Source organism: Parasteatoda tepidariorum, chromosome 10, assembly GCF_982258835.1.
Source record: "Parasteatoda tepidariorum strain Cologne lab strain chromosome 10, Ptep-v5.0, whole genome shotgun sequence".
Lineage (NCBI taxonomy): Eukaryota > Metazoa > Arthropoda > Arachnida > Araneae > Theridiidae > Parasteatoda > Parasteatoda tepidariorum.
The window spans coordinates 1237240-1262061 of NC_141764.1; the positions used below are offsets into that span (position 1 = coordinate 1237240).

General features: G+C 28.7%; 1 protein-coding gene across 1 annotated transcript in view; it reads left to right on the forward strand.

Moving 5' to 3' along the window:
* The window catches only part of LOC107440857 (Kv channel-interacting protein 4-like), an 80550-nt gene that overhangs the window by 12797 nt on the left and 42931 nt on the right, over positions 1-24822 (forward strand). The window lies entirely within an intron of this gene.

The window sequence follows — 24822 nt, forward strand, 5'->3', positions numbered from 1 at the left end:
AGTTTTAATCGCAAATTATTGTATTGTATTTTTACACAGTTTACTCACTTATACAGTCGTTGTATAAAATTAAAAAAAACGATAGTGCTGTATTTATTAGAAAATATTTAGGAAGAAATGTTATCTAAAAATGTAGTCAAATTAATTTAATAAGAAAGTATGATTGCTGATGAAGATGGAAAATATTTTTTTGGAATTCCAGTTTAATAGATGTTTTCTATTTTTTGTTTCAATTTAGTCTCAGTTTTTTTACAGTGCTATTGTCGATAATGATTCGATTATCAGTTAATATTGATTTGATTATCAGTCGATAATGATTCGATTATCAGTTGATATTAATTTGATTATCAGTCGATAATGATTCGATTATCAGTTGATATTGATTTGATTATCAGTCGATAATGATTCGATTATCAGTTGATATTGATTTGATTATCAGTCGATAATGATTCGATTATCAGTTGATATTGATTTGATTATCAGTCGATAATGATTCGATTATCAGTTGATATTGATTTGATTATCAGTCGATAATGATTCGATTATCAGTTGATATTGATTTGATTATCAGTCGATAATGATTCGATTATCAGTTGATATTAATTTGATTATCAGTCGATAATGATTCGATTATCAGTTGATATTGATTCGATTATCAGTTGATATTGATTCGATTATCAGTTGATATTGATTTGATTATCAGTCGATAATAACTTGATTATCAGTTGATATTGATTTGATTATCAGTCGATAATGATTCGATTATCAGTTGATATTGATTTGATTATCAGTCGATAATGATTCGATTTTCAGTGGACTTAATATATGCTCATGAAACCGAGGTTTCCGTTTGGAGTATTGAAGAGTTTATTGTTAAGTGACATATTATACAGTTATTAAATGTTACATAATATTTTCCTTAAATGTTCAAAATTCTGTAATTTTTTACGATACATAATATTAATTCAACGATTGGATACGTTAGACGATATATTATATAAATGTAGAATATTTATTATATCAGGTATTATATTAGTATATAATAATAATGAGACCAAATGATTAAACGCGCTGTAGTTTTTTAATGAGGACATGTTCTGCACGAGTTTATAGGCAATACTTTTATATTTAAACATACATGTAATGGGTTTTTATTCGGGAGATTTTTCATATGCTTCCTATTTGTATTTATTTTTAACTTGTTGCATTGCAATGTTAACCCATTGATACAGTAAAGTAAACAAGTGCAAATAGTCTGTGTAAAAACAGTAAAGCTGTATAGAGTATCACCTGATAATTAAGATTTTACATATAATCTTAGAGTGCGCCTAATAATTTGGCCAGGGACTGTATATTGTCTTGTAAATATAATATAAAAATCAATATCTTATATGAACATAAAAAAACATATTTTAATTGCTTGATTTAAGACGCGTTTAAAGTATTTGCAAGAAATGGAGTGTTTTAAAATCACAGAAATGGTGAAAATTCAAGCTGTGAAAATCACCCCATTCAGTCAGATTTGTGGAACATATATCATCCTTCATGGCAAGCAACATGTTTTCCCATTTGCCTGCAGCCGCAAATCATATTATTGCAGTGACGGATGACCCTCAGGTGATAAATATGACTTACGAGCTCATTATAAATGTATACACTGCATTATTAAAATCTCTCTCGCTTCAACAACTGGTGGCATCTGATAAAGTTCTTACGCCATTTTTTATCCATAGAAATATCATTTCGTAAACATTTTAGATGATATAATTGAAGAATAATTCTTCAACTAAAATCATTCGTAAACGTTTATCATATTATTTCTTTAATATTTTCGATAATGCAGTCAAACCCCGCTATAGTGAACCTTCAAGGGACCGAAATTTCGGTTCACTATAACCGGGAGTTCACTATATCCGGTGCTAAAAAATTTTGACTAATGGTATCGAACTCCTTCTTTTTATTATACATTATTTAAAAAAAATGACCAACAAAGAGAAATGTAGAAATGACTGAAAAATAATACTGAGTAACAAAAAATGTGTTCTTGCTTTCATTTTTTATTACTGTTCGTTACCGTACAATTCGTTCACTATATCCGGGAGTTCACTATAAACCGTGTTCACTATAGCGGGGTTTGAGTGTATATCAGTAATTTTAGAAAAATAATTCTTCAACGAAAGTTATTCTTAAATATTTATCATATATTTTCCTGAGTAGTTTCGATGATGATGTCTATAGGTTGAGAAGATTTATTAAATCTAGGTTTCGTTCTAGAAAAAAAAAGTTCTTAATTAGGAAGACTCTTGTCAGGCAGGCCTTGACATACGCTTCTGAAGCTAGGACAATGACAAAACTGAAGGAAAATTGTATCGTAATATCTGAGAGAAAGATTTTGCAGAGTATACTAGGTGTTGTAAATGAAAACAATAACAGGAGAAGGAGTTTTAACTTTGAACTGTACAAGATATATAAGCAACCCGATATTATTAAATACATAAAAATAAATAGAATGAATTGGATGGCCCACGTGATTCGAATGAGTGATGACAATACAATAAAAAAAAGATGCTGCTTTTTAGAAACACTGGAACAAGAAAGCGGGGGAGAGATGGTGTGATTCGGTGGAGTTTGATTTTATTCCAATTAATGAAAAGAATTGGAGATCGAAGATAAATAAGTTCAAAGATGAAGTCGTTATGGAGAAATCTTCAGAGGAAGGCATTGGCCCACATTAAGCTGTCTGGCTAATTATGATGATAATTATGATGCAATGAAAATTTTAAAAAAATAGTTCCTCAAATTAAATCATTCGTGAATATTTATCATATCATTTCGTAAGCATTTTCGATGATTTATTAAAAACTTTATAAAAATAAATCTGTAACTTAAATCATACGTGAACATTTACCATGTCATTTCTTAAACATATTCCATGAAGCATCAAAAACTTTAAAATGTAGTTTTTTAATTTAAATCATTTGTAAAAGCATATATCATTCCGTAAACATTTTCGATGATAGATTAACAACTTTGAAAAAATAGTTCTTCATCTTGAATCAATTCTGATATCTTATTTTAGAGCGTAAGTAAGTATTTAAGTATTTATATTTTAAATCTAAGCACATTTATTAGGTTAGGCCAAGTTATGTAAGTTAGTAAAGTTGTATGAGATATAAATGGTGGTAATATTTTTTTATTTTTGTGTGAGGTAAAAAAAGCTAAAATATTCTTAAGAGTTTGAAACTACAAAAGTTATTACATGTTTAAAATTTTAGTTTAAAAACACAACAAAAATAAGAAGTTTATATTTAAAAGAAAATAACAAAAAGTTTATCTTATCATACGCTTCTGTTCATTTAGTGCATACGCTTAAGTCTGAAAAAAATTAAATTTCTGTTTTATTAAGAACTTATTTTTATTTAGAACTTAGTTTCAATACAAAAACTGAAGATAGTTTACTTTAAGTGTTCGTCTATTGTTATAAAAAAGGTTTCTCACATTTCCCACCTCATTTGAAATTGAATGAAGGCATAAATTAAATGATGGAAGCTCTTTTTTCATCATCATCATCATTGACTCGACAGCCCAGGGTGGGCCTTGGCCTTCTCAGGAAGTTTTTCTGAGGCTAACTGTTTTCCTGCTAGTGTTTTCCAGTTTTTAAATTTGAAGACTAAAAGGACGCGCTTTTTTATGATCTAAAAAAAACCAAGGAAGCGTTTTTCATAATAAAGATTTTAAAACAAAATGTGTTCATGTTCACCAGAATTTTATTTTATTTTTATTCAGTTTTTTTGTTTAATTTTAATTATTTTAAATTAAAACTAAAGGGTTTAGATCAGTTTTCCGAGTAACATAATTTTTATCCCTAATACGGCAATCATAATAATAAATATAACAAAATAGAAGATTATTTTTTTCATCCCACCTACCCTAGGTGTTTAAAAGAAATCTGATTCTATAATTGAGCAAATAAGCTAAATTTCATGTTACAGAATTATGGCGTCTGCTTATACTATTCAAGTAATAGTTTGTCAATTCAAATTTCATAACAATTTGCAGATCAAAAAACAATTTTTTTAAAATTCCCTTCATTGAAAATTTGTTTGTTTTTGAATTTCAATATTGACATATTGCGCTGCATAAATGAATTCAACATGAGATTCATTTGATTCTTGAAAGTTTTTATTTATGATTGTTATAGTATTCATCAAAAGCAGAACTTTAAACCATTGACGGTTCTGCTCGTATGAAATCGTATTTCAACCTGCAATTTTCTCCGCATAGCAAAACCGGTCGTTCCAAGTAATTTGATAAAGAAATAATGTATAGCGGAGAAATATTCTCTCAATTTTGCACTTTTGCTACACCGCCAGTGAGTCAAGTGCATTATATTTAATAATATTATGTAAAATATAATTCTGTGTTTCAATTTAGCATGATGTGTTATTCTTCAGACTTTTAAAATAACTAATTTTCTTTCATCTATAGAAATGGAAAAAAAGAACCCAATATTTACACTTTAATACTAATAAATATACAGTTAAAGATATTTTAGATAATTCATTTTTTGAATCATTTTTCAAAACTTAATTTAGTTTCAAAGGGATTTGAAATAAGTATTTATATCTTAGCAGATCTTCTTCTAGAATAAGGAATTAATTATTGATGCAAAATTTAATTGCTGTTTTATTTTCCCCGTTTTCTTCTCTTATTCTTTACGAGTAATTTATATTTTAATCTTCAACAAATATAGGTTGAGTTAGTAAAATATATTAAAAATAAAGCAGAGAACAGATTTATTGGAACCTATGTAATTCTGCAGCTTATGAATTACTTTAAGCGGATTGTAGTTTAATCAGACGAAAAGCTTATTACTATTTTCATTTAGTAATTGTTATCAACTTTTCGAATTGTTTGTAGCAAATTAAATATGAAAGGATATATTTACGAATTACTTAAGTTCACTTGGAAATATCAAAGATCAAACCCTTAAAACAAAGTATACTTTAATAAAATTAGACGCACTATAAGTTTTTATGTAAAATCTTAATTATCAGGTAATACTATACAGCATTATCGTTTGTAAGCGACTGAAACCGGTTTGCAGTTTTTCACGTTTGTGTATAAATTGGTTAACCTTGTCATGCAATACGTTAAAAATATATACAAATAGGAAGCATATAAAAAATAAGATTTTACATAGAATCTTATAGTGCGTCTAATAATTTGGCCAGGGACTGTATATATATATATATATATATATATATATATATATATATATATATATATATATATATATATATATATATATATATATATACAGGGACTGTATATATATATATATATATATATATATATATATATATATATATATATATATATATATATATATATATATATATATATATATATATATATATATATATATATATATGTAATAACAGGGCTACAACCCTGTTATCAGTGTTGTATTTAGCTTAAAATAATTGCAGTCTTAAGCCATCAGACGTTCTAAACAGGTTTATTTAAGTGTTGGCTGGTATTGATAACAGTTCACGTCCCCACTCCTGCAAAGGAGGGGGAGTGGACAAGACTCTGGACAGCTTATCAGGATCACATAATGATGAAAAGGACACGCAAAACTATGCATTCTTTCGTTTTATACCAACACAGATTTGAGGTAAAAAAGCACACTTCGTACATTCCTTGTAACCTTACGCATTAAGGAAAATCATTTCTGCTTCCTTATATGGAAGTGAAAAAGGGAACGATTCTAAAAATAACTCTTCCTTTGAAATATAAATCTATTTATATTTCAATGGTATGTTTTCAGCCTTGAATTCCCAAAATAGAATCTCTCTACGCTTATTCTTTAACAAAGACATTTTATGAAAACGAAAGAGATTTAATTCTTTTATTAATAGAAAAGTATTTACTTTTTGTATTACACACATACATACATACATACATACATACATACATACATACATACATACATACATACATACATACATACATACATACATATATATATATATATATATATATATATATATATATATATATATATATATATATATATATATATATCATCGGAAAAGATATCAGCTCGTCATCAGCTCGCCCGATTATATCAACAAAAAGAGTGCTTTCTAATTAGCCAAAGCAAAATATATCAATACAATAGTCTACTCACGCAATGATTGGGTGAATGAGGTGAATGAGGTGTTGATGAATTTTACCTTGACCATGCTCATACAATATTTGAAAACACTTTTTTTTTGCAGAGCTAGTATTTACATTTTTGTTACCAATGATGGCAGAGGTGTGCCCAATAATTGGGAAAGAAAAACTAAAACTTTTTATATATTCACGTTTTAAAACGAAACTTTTTTAATAATCAGACTTCAGGATTAAGAAAATAATATCTGGATTAAAATTTATTAAATGAAGATAAATGCATAGAGGTAACGAATCACGTTTTCTTTTTCTCTTACTAATAATAGCGGAATATAGATATTGAAAATAGTAAAGATAATGGTTGCTTTTAAGCATGTGATAATTTATATTAAGTTTTGGAAGCCCTATACTTGATAACAAAACAATACTTGGAATGTTTTTAAATCTAATTAGTAACATTTATAATTAAAAGGTTAACTTTGCATAATCCGTTAATTTGTCAGAAAATATCTTTAAAAAAAAATAACTTCGAATTTTTTTTTTTATAATAAGCAGACATTTTTTCATCCTCATAATGATAATTGGAAATTGTTTGAAAGGAAGTGTTGTTTTGAATTCAGTTTGACGGCTTCATTCAATTTGCAACCTTCCATTGTATGAATTGGAATCCTTATTATGAACTCTTTTATGATTGTTCATTAGGATGTCTGAAAGAAGGAGATGACAAATCCATATTTGTTGAAAGGACAAATATTGATTCTAAATTCGAAACAGCGAACAGAGAAATATGGCTGTTTGTGAATGAGATACATTTTATTCGAACAGTTGCGTTTCAAGTGAAATTGTTTAAATGAGTTTTGCATGAATTGATTGACATGGCTCTAATGTATGACTACAGAACTTTTGAAGTAACAAATAGTTTCAGCGCAATTTACTTGTATTAAAATTATAAATTATAGTTGAATTCATATTATTGCGGTGTTGTTGAAATATAGGTTATTCTCTATTTTTTATGTACTCTTCTCGAATACTATTGAAAATTTTATATATATATACGGATATTAAATAAAAGAATATATACAAGAGTATATAACAATATATATATATATATATATATATATATATATATATATATATATATATATATATATATATATATATATATATATATATATATATATATATATATATATATATATATTGTTACATACACTTGTATATATTGTTTTATTTAATATCCGTCGTTGTTGAACAGTCGACCCCAGATTTAAGTTGGAGGTTACTAATGTTCAACTCTGTAGCCTTGGAATGTTGAACCCAATCCAGAAGACAAGGAATCTCCTGGATTAAGTATTGGGTGGAATTTGACCTTCGTGGAGGACTTTTTGATGGAGCTAACCCGCATTTGCGTTACAGGGAGAGGAAAACCATGAAAACCTCCCGCTGTTAGCCTATTGGCAAGGGGACCCTAACCCGTGATCCGTCTACCACTGAGGATATTTTACGTCAGCACTGTGGTCAGTGCAAGCCGGGTGCGGAATTCGTATAGACCAGCCATTGCTGTTTTTCGAACCCGGTTCACCTCAGTAAAAGGCGAACCCCCTGTATATTTTATTAATGCATTCTTACACATTTTATATGCATATTCTTGAACATTTAATTCATATCTAGTACAGTTAATTCATTCTATGAGTATATTCTCCTACGCGTCATTCACGTACCCTTCTATACTTTATTCGTATATCCTTATACTGATCGATTCTTATTTTCGTAAGTTTTTTTATAATCGTTCATTTTTATACTCATATATTCTCATACCTGTAAAATCTCTAATATCCTAAAATTCTTATGCGTCTATACAAACTCAAATCATTTTTACCCATTTGCAAAATAGGTGTTGTTTTGAGTTTGATGGCGTGCGCACATGATTTGGACGTCATCACACTTTTCAACTGTGTTCAAGTATAATAGTAAACAGTGCGCATGCGTCGTCATTCTATGCGTTGCTGTGGCTACCGCTGCTGTTTGATAATTTTTTTAGAATTCCTTTTTTCCCTTATAATTTTGTTATGCGTTAAGTTGGTGATTTTTTTCTTTTTATTTTCACCAGCAGGCAATTTTGATGTATTTGCATAATAATAATTTAAAGCATTTTTATATTATTAACTTAATATTACTGTCTTGACGGTGATTTTAGTATAAATATGAATGATGAAGAAGGAAAAGTATTTTGAAACACGTACATGACACGTACACGTACATGACCCGTACATGAAAATCGATCTAATACAAACATCCATTGAGACAGTTTTTGCAACCCATGAAATGGTGTGGGGTTTAACGGAATCAATCCAGAATGAAAAAAATATTTGACCCATGGGCAACCAGGGATTGTAAAAAAGCAATAATTTTTTTTTTCAAAATTTATATTATTTAAATTTGGAAAACTAAATTTTAGGCAAAACGTATCAGAAAACTTATAAGATTTCCACATCACCAAATTTCCTTTGCATCAGAGATCTAATAAAGAGAGCGTATCAAAAAAGTTTTACTGAAAATTGTTTATGCATTTCGGTATTTAATAGGATCATCTGAAACTGAGCCTCATTGTCTTATGCTCATCTATTTAAAATAACTTTGAGAAGTATTTTTGACCCTCCTCGTTGTAGTTATTTTAAATAATTAAAAAAACGGGTACGTGATATTGAAACTTGATTAGAATTCTAATATTTTTTGATTTAATGTAGTGTTGTAGAGACAATGTAGAATAAATGATTTCGTTAAGTTTTCACAAGAACTACAAAGTATCAGGGATACTGATTTTCGTTCAACTAATAATAAAAAATAAAATATTGTCCAAAATACTCAATGATTGACAGGGGTGAAACAAAACAAGAGATATTTCATGTGAATACAAATAATTTTTCTTGTACAAAAGAAATGTTTCAAAAGAGACTTAAAAATGTTTCAAGTAAATAAAACAGATAGTTTTCAATATTATTTGCAAAAATAGATAGTTTTTGCAAAAGAAAAAAATTTAAATTTAACGCATCTATACGTTTCTGAAGAATATTTTTTCAAACATGGAAATTGTCATTAAAATTAAACTCTGAATTTTGATCAATTCAATATATATTCTTTTTGTAGTAGTAGTTAATTTATGTCGCACTAGAGCTGCACGATGGTCTATTGGCGATGGTCTGGGAAACATCCCTGAGGATGATCCTAAGACATGCCATCACAATTTTGATCCCCTGCAGAGGGGATGGTAGCCCGACGACCTGCACGCGAAGTCGAGCATTTTAAGGTAGAACAGTTTAACGAGGACCCATACCCTCGGTCCCTACGCTGACTGATCCAAGCGGTCACCCACCCGCAGCCAGTGATTCTTGACTTTGCTGATCTACTGGGAACCGTGTCTTAACGATCAGTTCACTGCCGGACATACATTCTTTCTCTTACACTTATTTTAATTCATAAAAATATATCAAAACTCATATTTAAGGAAAAATACCTTTTCACACTCTGTATAATCACTATTAAAGTAAAGAAGACCGTAAGAGGGTTAAAAATAAATTAATCTCAGTTCATTTGCTCAGTGGTACAGAAATACTTAGGGAACCACTTTTAAATCTTATCCTGAAATAAACTGATTTTAGATTGCTCTCTTATAGATTTATATCCCTTTGCCTTTTTATATTACATTATATCTCTCATTTTAATATTACTTATGGGTCAGAATTTAAAAAATAGGTGCATTTTTTTTCTTGTGTAATTATATATGCGTTTGAAGCAAAGAGATAACTAGGAATATATACTAACTGTAACTGTAAAGTGCTCTGTGCATAGGGAATATATTTTTCCGAGAACATTTAACTGTTTTCGTTGAAGAAATGGATATTTTTATGCCATGTCAGGGTATAAAAAAGTCATAAGCAGCACTAAAAATCTGCGCTGTTTTTAAAGTCTTTTTTAAGATAAATAAAATGTATACACAACTAACAGCAATAAATAAAAATATAAGAAATGACTGTACTGCGGATCACTTAACTTTCCTCAAATGATGCAAGTGACGGGTGATATATATAGTAGTTCGTAAAATTACCTCGCTTTTTATTTTTACAGATGTTCAGTTTTGAAAGAAAGTTTTAACGTTTATATTCATTCAGGTATCTATTGAAAAATAATTCAACGCATTGTTTGTCGTGAAAAACAAATGAAATTAATACTTCCAAATCGATGAAACTGTTAAGTTTCTTTCTGAGTAAATTTTTACACCCTTGTTTACTTTTTTTTCTATTGAAGGTATTTGAACTGTAACTCACATATCACCACCATCTTATTGTATATGAATAGTTTACAAAATACAAATGGATGATATGGATTTTTAATTTTTTTAAAATTTTTTGTTCTAGTTAGAGAGGTCATTGTTTTTGATTTATAGATTTTATTACATTTTTTTTAAACAAGTTAAAAAGTTATTCACTGCTAAACCTTTTTGAACATCCTCAGTGGTAGATGGATCATGGGTTAGAGTCCCCTTACCACCAGTGTAACTATGGGAGCTTTTCATCACCATTTAAAGCAAATGTGGGCTAGTTTTATCAAAAAGTCCTCCACGAAGGCAAATTTCTCCCACTGCCTGATCCAGGAGTTCTCTTGTCTTCTGGATTGGGTTCAAAACTACAACGATACGGAGTTGAACGTTAGTAGTCGTAAATTTAACTGCAGTAATAAAATAGTTATTAATAAAATTTGTTAGATTATCGAAATTATATTTGTTATAAAGATAAAATCCTAAGAAAGTAATTTGGTAAGAAAGAAGGTGGTTATAAGAGCCATTACATTATGACCACCCTGCTAATAACATGTAGGACAACCTTTAGCCCTCAAAACTGCTAGCACCCATGGCATTGATTCTACAAGGTGCAGATAGGTAGTCTGAGGTATCTGGTACCAAGCGTTCACCGACTGGTCCTGCAGTTCCCTCACATTGCGAAGGGGTAGCGTGCCAGCACGAATTTGGTTTTCCAAGTAGGACCACAAATGCTCTATTGGATTAAGGTCAGGTGAATTTGGGGGCCAAGACATGACTTGAAAGTTGTTCCTCGAACCAATCCATGACGATTCGACCATTATGACATGGTGCATTATCCTGTCAGTAAACACCATCCCCCGCAGTAAAAACTGTTGCCATGAATGGGTGAACCTGGTCTGCAACTATGTTCAAGTAGCTTACAGACGTCAGGGATTGTTCTATGAGGATTATGGGTCCTAATGTGCCCCATGAAAGCATGGTTCCTGGGCGAGAAACCATGAAAAGCTAAGCGAGCCCATTGTTATAGATGGAGGGTCATAATGTAATGGCTCTTCGGTGTATATAAGTAAAAATTTGAAAAATTATTGTTTGGAAGTGAGCTATGTTTGTAAAACTTTATCTTTAGCGCAGAAAAAGACATGAAGTGTTTCATGCTGTTTCCCTAATCAGAATTTATTGAAATAATAATTCTAATATTTTTCGCTTTTTTTGAGTAAATTAATCTTTATAGAACTATTGAGTCACTAACTACGCATTAAGTTTATATTTCATTAGTATTTGAGAAACTTAATTTTTGACAAAAATTTCCCATTTGACCCGATTTGAGGATGTTTCCAGATGATTAAACAACCTTCTCGGAGTTTGTGTCTGCGTAGAATTGTCTGAACTCGATATAATGAACTCGGTTTGTAGTGAACAGTTTTAGTTATAACGTCCGAACTCTCATTTAAATAACGCTTATAGTGAACAGCTGAAAAATTGATATTTCGTATTTACAGCGAACTCACATTTTTTAGTTATTCTAAAAAATGATACAAAATTTTTAGACCATATGATAAGTACATGCAAATAATAATGTGACTTCTAATTATAAATGAAGTAACGAGCATAATGGTAGAAATATTTGAAAGAATCATTTTGCTGGAATTAATTATGTCTGTGTTTCTAAAAACAGGCACATCTAAAAGCAAATTAGTTAGTGCTATTAAAAATCATGAAATGAACTCTAATCCAATGCAGCACTTACTTTGACAATACATTTAAGACCTAAATATTGTGTTACGCATATTTTTTTGGATTATAATCGGAACGAATTCAATCAAATATTAACGAAGCAGACAAATAGTCTGTAATGATTGCCCAATAAAGTGGGGTTCTACTGTATTATTAAAAATCATGTAAAGAAGTCTAACCTAATGCAGCACTTACTTTGACAATACATTTAAGACCTAAATATTGTGTTACGCATATTTTTTTGGATTATAATCGGAACGAATTCAATCAAATATTAACGAAGCAGACAAATAGTCTATAATGATTGCCCAATAAAGCGGGGTTCTACTGTATTATTAAAAATCATGTAAAGAAGTCTAACCTAATGCAGCACTTACTTTGACAATACATTTAAGACCTAAATATTGTGTTACGCATATTTTTTTGGATTATAATCGGAACGAATTCAATTAAATATTAACGAAGCAGACAAATAGTCTATAATGATTGCCCAATAAAGCGGGGTTCTACTATATTATTAAAAATCATGTAAAGAAGTCTAACCTAATGCAGCACGAATCAAGCGTACTAGAATATACTACATTTGAGTCCAAAACATTGTATTACGCGTATTTTTTGGATTATAATCGGAACGAATTCAATTAAATATTAACGAAGCAGGCAAATAGTCTATAATTATTGCCCAATAAAGCTGGGTTCTACTGTATTATTAAAAATCATGTAAAGAAGTCTAACCTAATGCAGCACGAATCAAGCGTACTAGAATATACTACATTTGAGTCCAAAACATTGTATTACGCATTTTTTTTTGGATTATAATCGGAACGAATTCAATTAAATATAAACGAAGCAGGCAAATAGTCTATAATTATTGCCCAATAAAGCGGGGTTCTACTGTATTATTAAAAATCATGTAAAGAAGTCTAACCTAATGCAGCACGAATCAAGCGTACTAGAATATACTACATTTGAGTCCAAAACATTGTATTACGCATTTTTTTTTGGATTATAATCGGAACGAATTCAATTAAATATAAACGAAGCAGGCAAATAGTCTATAATTATTGCCCAATAAAGCGGGGTTCTACTGTATTATTAAAAATCATGTAAAGAAGTCTAACCTAATGCAGCACGAATCAAGCGTACTAGAATATACTACATTTGAGTCCAAAACATTGTATTACGCATTTTTTTTTGGATTATAATCGGAACGAATTCAATTAAATATAAACGAAGCAGGCAAATAGTCTATAATTATTGCCCAATAAAGCGGGGTTCTACTGTATTATTAAAAATCATGTAAAGAAGTCTAACCTAATGCAGCACGAATCAAGCGTACTAGAATATACTACATTTGAGTCCAAAACATTGTATTACGCATTTTTTTTTGGATTATAATCGGAACGAATTCAATTAAATATAAACGAAGCAGGCAAATAGTCTATAATTATTGCCCAATAAAGCGGGGTTCTACTGTATTATTAAAAATCATGTAAAGAAGTCTAACCTAATGCAGCACGAATCAAGCGTACTAGAATATACTACATTTGAGTCCAAAACATTGTATTACGCATTTTTTTTTTGGATTATAATCGGAACGAATTCAATTAAATATAAACGAAGCAGGCAAATAGTCTATAATTATTGCCCAATAAAGCGGGGTTCTACTGTATTATTAAAAATCATGTAATGGACTCTAACCTAATGCAGCATGAGTCAAACGTAACAGAAGATGCTTTATTTAAGTCCAAAATATTGTGTTTTACGTATTAAATTAGATTACTATCGAGAATTTAACTAAATATCCTTTCAGTAGACTCAATCGAATTAGAAGTAACTAAGTTATCTGAATCGAGTATAATTAAATAGAATGTAAGGAGATGGAACGTAATCGAAGAGAATATTCAATTACTATTGCAGCAAAAAAAAAAAAATAGTAAACGAATTGAGTTATGAAATTTTCGATATTTCTCTATTAGTACAAAAGTTAGAAATTTTCGATAGTTCTCTAGTAGTCTAGTATTATGCTGCATTTGTTTACTATTGAAAGAAAGACAACTTCGGGACAACTCAAAATTATTATCTAATGATAATATTGGATGAAATATAAAACTTTTTTAATTTCAGAGGAAATAGAGAGGAAAATATTGCCTAGTAAAAAAATAATTCAAAGAATAATAGTATTAACAAAAAATTACTAATTTCAAGGAAAAACCTATTCTGTGCATTATTTTATTTAAAATCTTAAAATAATATTAAATTAAAAATGGACAGTTGTTTCATTTTTGTTTTTTAAAAGATATTGTCAATTTAAAGATATTGTAATAAGATAATGCATTGTATTGTCCAAGCTATTCTTCTATATTAATAAACCTCTGGAAATTTTATGTGTTTCTGTAGTTTCACAAAGTTAATTAGAAAAAAATGACTCGTTTTTTTGCGAGAATGAAAAAATGTTTCCATTCTTGCATGAATATGAATGAGATTTTTTTTCATTCATATTAAAAATTTATCAATAATTAATTTTATAAATTAAAAAAATATTGATAATGAATAACTGCTTCTTTTAGATCTAAATAAGTGCAAATTTGAAAAACTATTGCTCGTAACTGAGTCAGTTTTTGGAGGACTTTGCTTTGAACTCAGAAAAAAAAAACACCGGTGTTTCAGAACCATAAATTTTTAAAATGTTACATTTAATATTTTCAACCTACTTTGACTTTAATTATTATAAAATAATGAAGCAAATTATGAAAAATGTATTTAATAAAAATTTTACGCTAAAAGGTTAAAAAAAGCTATTGTTATGAAAAGATTAAATTTTTGAATTTTAAAAAAATGAAGAAAAAAAATTTTATTAAAATATATTTATGAGTTTATCAATGTAATTTTAAACTATTCTAATCATTTTTGTGTATTTCAACGTGTGTAAAATGGTGCACACGTTTAAAAAAAAAGTGCTGATATTATTAAAACTCTGGAAATTCTACAAACTAATTAATTTTAAAAAATTGGGAATATAACTGAACAACCTTACAGATATTGAAACATGTTTTACTAAATTCTAGATTTTAATACTTTTTTTTTAACTAACTGTGCCCAGTCGAAAAATGTTTCAATATTTTCCTTCGGCTTAAACCTACTGAGATCTCTTAATTTCACACGGATTTAAACTCAATAGAAAATAATCTTAAGATTATTTTCTATTGATTATTATTTATTACCTCTTTTGAAAGAAATCTGAACGTGGGTTCCGATGAGACATATTTTTTTCTTCTCGCGATGTCCCATCGAACGAGAATAACATTTTGTGAGAGCGTCACGGCGTAAAATTTGACTCTAGAAAACTTGTTCATAAAGAAGAAAAATGTTACGGAAAACTGTTTTAGAATAATTATGGTTAGATACTTCCAAAACATTTTGGAATAGCTTTGGTAACGACGTGGAAAATTTCGATCGTTCTAACTGAGAAACTTTGCGCACGATTTTTACATAAATTTAGATGACACCACTTTGTTAGCGAATATTTAAACGGATTATTATTTAAACGGAATCATTATTTAAACAGAACACTTTCTAAAATACATGCCAAATTTTTGTCTGCAGTTTGAATGAGCTTATAATGCTTTACTTCCTTTTTTAAAACTTTAGCCATATAATGAAATCACGAGCAAAATTCATCGTGAATAAAAAAAAAATATCATTTAAAACAACTTGCAAATAGTAAAATGTTTTTATAAAAGCCCATACGCTTTACACACAATTCCATATCGACTCTTTACTATAGTAGAGTCGATATTTTGAGTTATAAACGGCATTTTTGTGGTATAAACTTCCTTGGGGTTTTGACCCTAAAAATAAAATAGGTAACCACATTCTGGAGGGATGGGATTCGTCTTTATTATTCTGGAACAACTTAAACAAATTAAAACAGTTTCGAACCTATTTTTAAAACTTATTTATCTAAGTATGAATTAAAAAAAATTTCTAATTATATAATATTTCTCTTTTATTTATTTTTTAATGATCGAAAAATAAAACTTAGCTTTACCGGTCTTTGCAATACCTTTGTATAAATGGGTCGCACAATTTCTGTTTGAAATTTCACAAAACTGCACTTTTTTCTTTGTTATAAATAATAAGTGTTATAAATAATGAAATAAGAAAGAAAAAATATTATTTCCAAATTATTTTAAAACATTCACAAGTTTTTAATTAAAAAAAAAAACTTCGTTGAAACAACAAAGAAATTGACCTTTACAATCATCTGATACATTTTAAGCGTTTTACTTTTATTTAGGCACAATCTGTAGCTTTATTACTGTTTTTACTACGTAAATAAGTATAGACTTTATTTTACATAAATTGCAAACATAGCCCAATAATAATAAAAAATGAAACAAACAAAAAATACATTTTACATCTTTAAACAATTGCTAAAGTTGATTTCATTCTTCGTGGTAAATTTTTACAGTCCATGGCCAAATTATTAGACGCACTGTAAGATTCTATGTAAAATCTTAATTATCAGGTGATACTCTATACAGCTTTATTGCTTTTATGTGACTCTTTGCACTTGTTTACGTTAGTGTATCAATGGGTTAAATGAGACGATAGATAATATAAATTCGACGATGGGATAAATTAGAGGATATATTATATAAATATAGAATAATTATTATATCAGGTATTATATTAGTATATTATAATAAATAGACCAAATGATTAGGCGCACTGTGGTGATTTAATAATGACATGTTTTGCACGAGTTTATAGGCTGTACTTTTATATTTAAACATACATGTAATGGGTTTTTATTCAGGAGATTTTTTATGTACTTCCCATTTGTATTTATGTTTAACGTATTGCATTACACTGTTAACCCATTGATACACAAACGTAAACAAGTGCAAACCGGTTTCAACCTCGTAAAAACAGTACAGATGCATAGTATGAACTGATAGTTAAGATTTTCCATAGAATCTCATAGTGCGTCCAATAATTTGGATAGAGACTGTATGTTGTTTCACTGTAAAAATCCTCTGCTTAAGGAGCACATTATTTTGTATGAATCTTTTCGAAACATTTCATTAATTTGTTCTTTCTCTATCATTTTAGAGTTCAAATATATCAAAAAAACAAAAAAAAACTGACATATTTTAAGTATAACATTTTATTTCGGCGAAAGAGTCAATAGATTTAGAAAAAGAGCGATGTAAGAAATATTCTGTGACAAGAAAAATAAGTTCCCAAAACCAATAATATTTCTTCTTTCACTTCAGAAAGTTGTTATATTATGAAACCTTCTTTTTTTATGCGACCTCGAGTTTTATTTTTATATAAATTCTTGCTCTTGAAATTTCTGGAAATAGATTGATTTATTTTAAATCTGAAAACTGGGCATCGTTTCTTAAATTTTCCATTCAATTTCATTTAAGATTTACTTGCATTCGCTTCTCTCATAATGATTTTTTTCCTTCATAATTTTACATGCTTTCTGATATTTAATTATTAACAATATGCAGGTAGTTTAAATAAAAACGGAGAGAAAATTATATTTCAACCATACTTCATTTAGTTTATTATTCATTCATTAATTTAAACGCAGTTAAACGCGGAATTTAATATTAGAAATCCTTTGAAAGGTACAAAATTAAAATCAAGCAATGACGTTTATACGTTACTTGTTGTTGTTGTTGTTGTCGTGTCTATGCTAGTGCAAAGATTCATAGAAGAGGGGTGCCATTGCCCCCGAAAAGATACCTTACTTATATAATCGAAATGGGTGTTTGCTGACTTTCACCGGTGAATACTGACAATCACATAGTCACTATGGTAAATGTCCGAAATATATACTAGGTCTAGTTAAGTGACACTGTCTGATATACATTTGCCCGGTATGCCTTACATCAATGTTATTTTTAAGATCAAGTACCACTGCCCAATGGTCATTTAACCGGTACTCCGAACACTGATGTTTCTCCTAATCTATCTGCAGCAGATTATTAAAACATCGAATAAATATAATAATATCAACGAATAAATTAATATCAAATTGTATATAACAAATATTTCGGACATTCACCAAAGCGACTATGTGATTGTTGACATTCACAGTTGAATGTCGACATTCTTTTGATTTATGTCATTCACGGTAACATATACACCTCGAACTAAAAAAAAAGGGCTATTTTCGGAATTAGTTAGACATTGATTAGCTAAGGGATAACGTCTATGTATTCTATAGAATAACCAGGTATTCTATACAATGACTATGGAAAGAATATAATAATTCTCATACTCTATACCTTGCCTAAAACGATCAGGTATTCTATTCGATGATTAAGCATTCTATAGAAAGTCGGCATTTCATAAAATTAACAAATTGTTAACACAATAACAAATAATATTGTAAAGTAAAAAATAATACATTAAATTTTAAATCTTGGGGTTTTTTCATTTCCTTTCTCAAAAGAGCATTGAAAAAGCTCCCTTAAAACTATCCATGGAATAAACTCAGATAATTGAAGCCCAATATTTTCAAACAGAGCAGAAACGACCCTATATTCCATTTATTAAAATATGTTCTTCTATATTAACAGAAACTATGAGTTTAAGATGCAAATTGTTAAATTATAAAATTAATTTCAAACTAACATGAGATATTCGAAACGCGAATCCAGTTGATTTCATCACTATGATTAAAAAAGAAGGTTAAGGATGTTCATTCGAAAATAAAATTCAATTAATGCATTCCATTTTGAAAGAATCTCATTTTCCCTTTTTCATCAAAATTCACTTCCCAAATGTGAGGAAGTTTATTCGTCAACTGTATGATTTCGCAAATGAATATGCTTTTGTTTCGTTACGGATGGAATTAATGAGTTAGTTTTATTATATATATATATATATATATATATATATATATATATATATATATATATATATATATATATATATATATATATATATATATATATATATATATATATATATATATAATATATATATATATATATATATATATATATATATATATATATATATATATATATATATATATATATATATATATATATATATATATATGTATGTAAGTTCAAAATGAAGATAAAACAAAGGAAATTACAGACATATGAAGAAAAAAAAAAGGGGTGGGGGAGGAAAATAATAATTAAAAAAAAAAAAAAAACTGGGGAAAAAAGAATAATTTTTTTAAAATTATTAATAATTGAAGAATAATTAAAGAATAATTTTTTTAAGAATAAGCAGTGTCTATTGCAATTCAGTATGTCTTCTAAAAAACATACGTGACTATAAAGAAACTATAAAGAAGAAGAGAGATAATATTTTACGTTTAAAATTTTTCGGACATATAAATGATCATATGTGAAGTTTTCTGCATTGATTAAACAAAATTAACGATGACACTTAATTTTTCAAGATATATTACTTGTGCTTCTCAGTAAGTTTGTTATATTACTGCTAATCAAAAGAATTCAAAACCTTCACTGTGAAATTGTGGCTGTAATATCTTTGTGGTGTTATCTTCGGTGCTTTACTATAGTTTGATATAAACTTGATTTCGGTGAAGAATATACCAGGAAAAAAAAAATTTTTTTTACAAAGTACACTGCACCCAAAAATGGAATATTTTGAATAATTTTTAATTTAATGATCAGATTAAAATAAATTTTAATGCTTAGAATTCGATTTCTCAAGATCTATTCAACCAATTTCGTTCAAATGTAGACTTTTATACCAAAAAGATTTTAAAACAAATTCCACTTAGGATTTAAAGATAGAGGCCGACAAAAATTAAATATAATAATGGTCAGTATAACTATTTTTACGGTACAATATTAAATATGATTAATTTAAGATGCCTATATATACTATTTTTAAAAATAAAACAAGTTTTTTCATCAAACATACAAACAGCACAGAGGGAATACTAAGATTTAATCCAAACCAGGCTTAACAGAGAAGGAGAGAGTAGAAATTAATTATTATACAATTATTTTGCATGATTTACATATTATACAACTATTTTATACTATTTATTTAAACAATTTATTTTACATAATTATTTTATACAATTCATTTTATACGTTTAAAAATTAAAACATAACTATCCTTATGACACAACTAAAAAAAGACATAATATTTTAAAACGAGATCATGGATAAATAACAAACAAATTTACGCTATCTCGTTCTCGATTGTAAACAATCATATGGTGATATCCAAAGTATGCCGAAATTGGTGTTTTCGAAAGTGCAAGTAATGTGTAATTAAGATTTTCCATGATTAGTGTGTAAATATCTCAACGCTCTTAAGAGTGTATACGAGCGTTTAATTTGGCGGTAACATTGAATCAAGTGCTTCTTAACATAATCCATTGGATTATTTATTCAATTCTGAATTCGAAGAGAAACTGCATCGGAGTTTAAACAGTGGTCGTAACTATATACATACATCTTCGTATCTGTTTGTTATCTTCAAAATATTTAATCTCCGCACATGGTTTGACTATAAATTTGGTTCTTTCAGGCTTAACTCGAAATAGTTAACTGTGTATCGATGTTAATGGGATATTGCCCAGGATTACAACTTATATAAGTCTCTCTCGCTAATTAAAAGACTTATTCCCTTTGCAATAATTTAAAAACTGTCTAACTATTTTTCACCGTTGCGTTTCGAAATAACAGTAATGATAATACAAAGAAATAATTAATCTTTTGTTCATGACAAAAAATGATAAAATAATATATATATATATATTTTTTATATAAAAAAAGAATGAAATATCCTCAATTTCTACTACATAGGGGAAAGTGGGGTGAAACGGGGTAGTCAACATTCGGAAGTCTGTTAGCACTAAACTTTTCGATCTAGAAACTGTCAGATTTAATCAAGATATTCATTGTTTAGTCGTGAAAAATATATTCCTTAAAAGTGATAAATATAACTTTTTTTTATTAAATGATTTCTTTTTAGAAAAAGTCAAAGCACCCAGTCCTACTAGTCGGGTGAAACAGGATGCACGTGCTATCTCAAAGGGGAGTATGGAAATACTAAAATTTCAGGGAAAAAGTAGCAGACATTTCTATTTTATATATATATATATATTTTCTAATGACAGGCACTGAACTTTTACGTTCTTTGCCTAGGAAGATGCCGGTAGTATCATTTATTTAACGTTACCCAGTGGGCACCTGTGAACCTAAGTGACGGAGGCGAGCAACATTACCCACGCCCCACTGCCACAGATACCCGTTTATAGGGTGAGCCACATTCACACAACAGATAACAACACACAGAAAGAAACATCCATACCTTGAGCGGGATTCGAGCTCGCAGCCATAGGCTTCGCAGTCAGGCACGCTAACAGCTCGACCATTTGGCTGGCTTTCGATTTTATATGAAAATTGAAAAAAAAATTTAAAAAAAATTAATAAAATAAATAATGCATATATTTCACATGTAATATGCATTCATATACTTCATGCATAATTCACATGCATATATTTCACAGATGCTGTGAAATGAATCGCCAAAAACGAGCCAATCAGGCACGTCCTTCTGACTAGTAAAGTGCGATTCAGAGTTTTTCCGCTAGAAGACAAAACAAATTTCGGCACAATCGAGATACTGTTCTCGCCTCCTTTCCCCAATATTTTCGTATTTTTATTATTTTGTTACGCATATATTTTGAGATTAAATCGAAGAGAGATGCATTTTTTTTATTGCCATAAGTCAATAATCCTCTCATGAACCTATTTTATTTTGTTTAAGAAACATTTAGAAAACCATCAGTGATTGTTAAATTGTAAAGACCGTGCGACATAATGAAGCACTTTTAGATTCAGCAGTCTTGCGATAAACAATGGCGTTAAATCCATCTTTTTGGTTGGAAGCTAAGATTTGGAATAAACGGATGTTTCAACTGAATCTCTTTTAAAGGAATCTCTTGTTTGCATGGTAATATTGAGTTGAAAAGGATTTACGCAAAGTTGTGGAATACCATTGTTCATCACGTTAAGAAGCTTAAAGAGGAGCCTCTCCTTTGAATCAAACATAATAACTTTATTAGTTTAAAAATGTTTAATTTTTCTACAGGTTTTATCGTTATGAGCAGAAGCTTTACGAACTTTATCTATCGACAGAAGGGTGAAAAACATGGCTAGGTTTAGCTATTTATTTCATAAAATTTTTATATAGTAAATTGAGCGTAGTAATACAAGATTTCGACATTTCAAGGAATGGATATTTGGATATGGCTTTTAGAATATATGAACTTTATCTACACCTCTAAACTCAAATTTATAAAAAGATTAAGAGGATCCGTCCCCTGCTGGCTGAGATCATAATCTCTCATGATTGCTTTTTTATTAGTTCTGTTTAATTCAAAATATTTAAAAAATATTTTTTTAAAAATAATTTACATTTTTTTTAAAGATTATTTTGTCAATGTAATAAATAATTATTATAAGTTTTTGTAAGCATATTTTGCTGATAAGTAAATCGTAAAGAAATGAAGGACTATCCGGCTTTGAAAAATAATTAACTGTACTTGAAAGTAAAACCCATGAAAACAAAATGTGAAATTTAGAAAAAGAAAAAAAAAAAGAAATAATTTAACTCGTTAACGATAGCCTTTTCTGTCATTATATCAATCCAAAAGTTGTTTTTGTACTTATTTTTTTAAAAAAAATTCTTTACTTGGTTACGTCTTTCTATTTTCGACCGCAGCTCAAACGTGAGCATGTAAAATAAATATTTCAAGAAAGATTGATATAAGTTTGGGCAATAATGTATAAATAGTCATCATTTAAAACAAAAAAAATGTTAAAAAAATCATAAGTACTTAAAATTAATGAAACTTCAATTGATAAAAAATAATCGAACAAGATTAAAAAATCGGAAATAATCGAACAAGATTAAAAAATCGGATTTTCAGAAAAAAATGCGTTATTTTCTTAAATAAAGAAAGGCACCATTAGCACGTCAAATAACAACTATTTATAATATTTTAAAAGTTGCAAAACGGCTCACATTGTATTTTTTATAACAGTTTTAACAGTTGAACAGTTCTTGAACTCATTATCGTACATATTATCCTTATTTTTTTTACTCTTTCATTCTGCCTGTACATTTTTAATGCACCTTTATGCATTAAAGTTTCTTATACTTTTTGAGCCGCAAAACAAAATGCAAAGTAATTTAACGTTGCTCAATGAAGTGGCAACATTAAATAATATAATTGCAACGCAAAGTTGTAACATTAAGTTGCAAAGTTGTAAAATGCAACCTAACAATTGAACTTTCCAAAATAAGGCGTTCTCGTCCACTAATTTTTAAATAGTATCAGCAAGATTAGAACGAAGAGTGATAATAGATTGACGAGTGATGCAGACATCAATAAAAAAACGAAACAACCAATTTTGGCCTTTATCGTTTTTCTGTTTTTTATATCTCCTTTTTCTGCAATACACTGTAAAAAATTTCATTGTGAAATTATGGAAAAATAATCTCTCTGAATAAATAATCTGAAGCAGTCTCTCCATCCCATTGGCCATAAAGTTTACGGTGGAGAACATCTTTTTCCCTTTACGGGTTTGAAACTGCTTAAAACTAATATAGTTAAAAATTTATGAATATGAAACTACATGTTTTTTTTAACCATTTACAACTAGTATGGTTTTAAAGCCGTAAAAAAGAAATTTAGCTGGGCATTGGAGATAGTTTAGCAGGTTTCAGGTGCTGCAATAGATATGTGAATTGTTGCATCATATTCTAATTGTACAAGTTCACGACTCCGGAAACTCTTCATGGGTTGAAGAGATTGGAGATATTAGTTTCAACGCTAGGACTCGAACCCATAGTTCTGACGGTCATAAGAATGACTGACAGCTCTCTCTCTTCTGTAATATGTACCCAACTTCAAGAAAATAAGTAGCTTCATTAGGTTAGCCAAGTGTATGTCATAAAATTATGGTTGTTTAACCGTATTAGGTAAAAGTTAATAAACGGTTTTTCTCACAATTTACAGTTTGAATACCATTTTACTTATCGTTATTTTACTGTTTTGCTTAAATGGGGTAAAATAACAATTAAATAATTTGTCACTTGACCATTTATTCGGAGAAATTTCTAAAAGTGCATAAAATGCAAATGTGTAACATTAATAAAAGTTGAAATAAAGAAGCACAGACTCTATACAGAGTAAATTAATAAATAATTAATAGATTTTTGAAATTATACTATGCTATACTTTACCGTGATGCCACGATAGTCATACATGTTTCCTAGCTTTTAAAATTTCTTTAATTACTTAAACTTATTTTTTTAATCATTATGAATCGAATTATATTTAAGTTAAATAAATGAATCAATTTTTAGATATTAGCGAAAGTAAAATATTTTATTCTTTTCTTATCGTTCAATGTAACGGCTAACTTTTTATTTCAATACTATGTGGACTCATTAATTCACTGTCTCCTCTAATCGAAACCAAAAATCTATTTATAACTCTTTATTATTAATTTCTTACCTCAAATGTGTTTCAGTTACATGGTTATATTATT